Below are 3,400 nucleotides of genomic sequence, written 5' to 3' on the forward strand. Positions count from 1 at the left end.
TTACTATTGGGCGGTTGTCTGGAAACAACATAAAACCAAAAAAAAAAGGAATACATTCTGTGTAATATCTGAACCACATCTTCTGGCCGTGATCACAAAAGCATATGTTTCTGGTTTCCACATCCATATAACATCATCTGGTTTGTACATCCATACACGTGAGTCATCCAAGGCCAAGTGACGCTTCACAAAAAGACAACATGATTGGCAGAGGCCGTTCAGTACATATTTACAACATCGAAAGAAATGTGTCAAGACTTATTAAAACAACGCAAGATGGAAGCGAACCGGGAAAGAAATGGGGAAAGTAAATGAAAACTCTTCATCATAGGCTGTTCACACTCGTCGATGCAAACATTAAAAAGTGGCAAATCTGAGAAGCTGTGTGCCCCCAAAAAGGTTCGCCTTCAAATGAGAGCTCTCTCACCGCTCTGCACCTTCGTTTCACGTGCGCATCACTTGTTTACACGGGTAGGGTTAATTAGACACACACACACACACACACATACACACACCTGTGAATGCTATAAATGCTGTGAAGGGGGGGAAACAAAGCAAAGCAGTTATGGCCTCAGTTCCACTGCCAATCTGCTGGGCTTGTTAACGTAAAACAACAGGACGGCTCTCCCTATGAGGCTCACTAAATAGCTTTCACAAGACTATGCTTCCACCCCCCAAACAACATCTGGCCACTCTTACCTCTCATCTTTATTCCAACAATCAGGGTGGGCACTTGAGAAAAGGAGAGCCATGGCAAGGAAAGGAGGATATTTCTTTTTGTGCGATTCTACGCGGGAGAAAGTCCAGATTTAAGGACACCACAATTCCTCCGAATGTGTGTTGGTCGCTTAAGGAGTTGAGCACCAAAGAGGCCTCACTGGCACGTACTTTGACCATCAATCATAAAGTGTCACGCCGTACTCGCATACCGCGACGAGGAGACTGGGTGCTACTGTAACACCACCTGTCTGACGGGCCGCTGCGGACAGCCAACACACAAATAATTGACTGTTTGGTTCTGCATTTTTGCTAAATTCCAACGGTGGGAATTGGGTCCTGGGCATAGCGCCGTCCTCTTTTTGACCTTCTTTGCTCTTTTGTCTCACACCAGAAATCATGGTGGGTGATATCTCACTTTGGTTACGTTTTTTTTCTTTTTTCGGATTAGAAAATTCAAAATGTCATAATGAGACAGACAGATACGCATGAATATCCACAACATCCTTCAGAGTTTATAATGGCAGCAAACTGTCATGGTGTCCACATTCTTAAGCTTGGTGACATTATTTCACAAACACTTACAATCAGACCATACACCTGTGTGAGTGTTGTTCTTCACAGTTTGACGTACATTCTCGGAAGACGTGAAAACAAGAGCTACAGTGCAGTACAGTACACCACTGAGGAGCTTTGGCAGCCTCGTTCTGTGCTGTCACTTATCTAAGACACTGAATACACAACATGCAAAATGGGTTAAAAAGGGAGTTTGGGGAGGGTGGTGGCTGACACAGAGAAGAGAGCAGAGGAGAGACACTTTTGGAAGGATGACAAACCAAACATACCGCCGCAGCCAGAGGAGCGTAACCACTCGCTAGCATGACATGCCTGTCCGCACACTCACTGCTGCGCTAGCTTGACGTGCCCCTTGAATCTGTGTGTTTATCTTGTACTCTATTTAAATAAATTGTAATGTGCTTTACAAAATGAAATAACAGCAAGAGGCAGATAAAAAGCTTGAGAGCAACCAGACGGCTCTCTCTGTGGTTTTTGTTGGTCCCGACTTCCATAGTCTCTTAATTGAATTTAAAAACGGACTATGCTTATTTGGCAAAGGATGACAGGGACTGTGTCAGGGTAGGCAAGTGGGGGACGATAACTAGGGAAGTTTTCCTTTGGATCTCAATGTTCATTTTAGTTTAGTTCTTCACTGCTCACTGTAAGGTTTTGATGGACCAGCAAAAACCACAAACATGCAAACATAACAAAGCACATGAGGAATGAAATATGATCCTCTCATGTCATAATACAATCAGTGAGCACTAAAAACTTTCCAGGCTCATTCATTTTGTCAAAATACACTAGAGAAAAACACGATTATGCTGTTTATCCGACTTTGTTTTCTTTTTACTGCATGAAAAGGAACTCTCGTTTCAATCTCTTATTTCGACAAACAAAAGTCTGCCAGTCACTGGACGCATCCGAAAAATGTTCAGACATTTAAATACAAACAAATGAGACTGGCCACACAGCAACATCTGGAAGGACACTGCCTCGGGGAAGACATCATCCATAAAGCAAAAAGATCTCCTTGGAAATATTGGTATTGTTCTGAAATTCCAGCCATTTGTCCACACCGTTTAATCTTTCTTCCAGAAAAAGTGACAAGCAATGAGTCATGATGGTGAGGCATGACTTTATAAATCACTCATGAGAGGGACTAGTGGTGAAGAGGCACAGTCCCGGGGGCCTGGTATGTGACTCACACATGCTAACAGGGTTTGTTCTGCCTAAAATGAAACAAAAAGATATATCTCAAATAAGGACAGGGCTGGGATATGGATGGATGGGATAAAAGTAGCCACACAGAGAATATAAACTCTACTATGAGCAGTGGCATCAAACACTTGCAGATATAAGAGCTTACACGAGCAGTTTGTTCTGTGAGAGCTGTCTGATGGCAACAGCAGTGGTGTTGAGACTGAGGTTTGCTGTGGAAAAACGTCCCTGCAAAGGGAGCCCTTGGTTCCTCACGGGAGAAGAGTTTCATAGGTACAGTCTGTAGAAGTTACTGCTGAGACCTAAAGCAAGTAGGCCCCATTTTTTTAGGAACATTTTAACAGCAAAAGTTGATTGAATTGCTGATCCAAGTCGTTTCAACAATGAAACGTGAGGAGGACAAGCTGCAGCTCGTCTTGTTACTTGAAATCCGCCAGTGACAAACACTGTTGAATAAAATCCACAGAGAAGTGTGTGAAGTGTGGTATGTGTCAAACAAAGTGGCAGGAGACAGTCGGTGTTGACGGTAAGAGGAGGCTGAGGGTCAGGGGGTCGTCGTCGGGGGACGAGTGGACATTTCTGCTGTCGTCGTCGAGGGAGGGAATGGCGTCTGCTTTTGTCTACACTTCATACCCTTTTTAATGGTCCCTTTTTAAGGCAAACCAATTGGACAAAAAAAAAAAAGACAACTGACATAAAGACACACCTTGAAAAATAAAAAAAGGAAAATAATTATACAATATACACAAAACGGTCCTTAAAACAGGTAGGGTACATGCAGTCTTTCTAATGTGCAGTGTTCCCGTGAAGGGGGAAGACAGGGGGAGGAGAGGGAGATGGTGGGGTAAAGGGTTCATGAAGGTGGGCGACGGAGGGAGCGGTGGGGAGGAACGCCGCTTTCCAA

Source organism: Pholis gunnellus (assembly GCF_910591455.1).
Source record: "Pholis gunnellus genome assembly, chromosome: 21".
In the NCBI taxonomy this organism is placed as follows: Eukaryota; Metazoa; Chordata; class Actinopteri; order Perciformes; family Pholidae; genus Pholis; species Pholis gunnellus.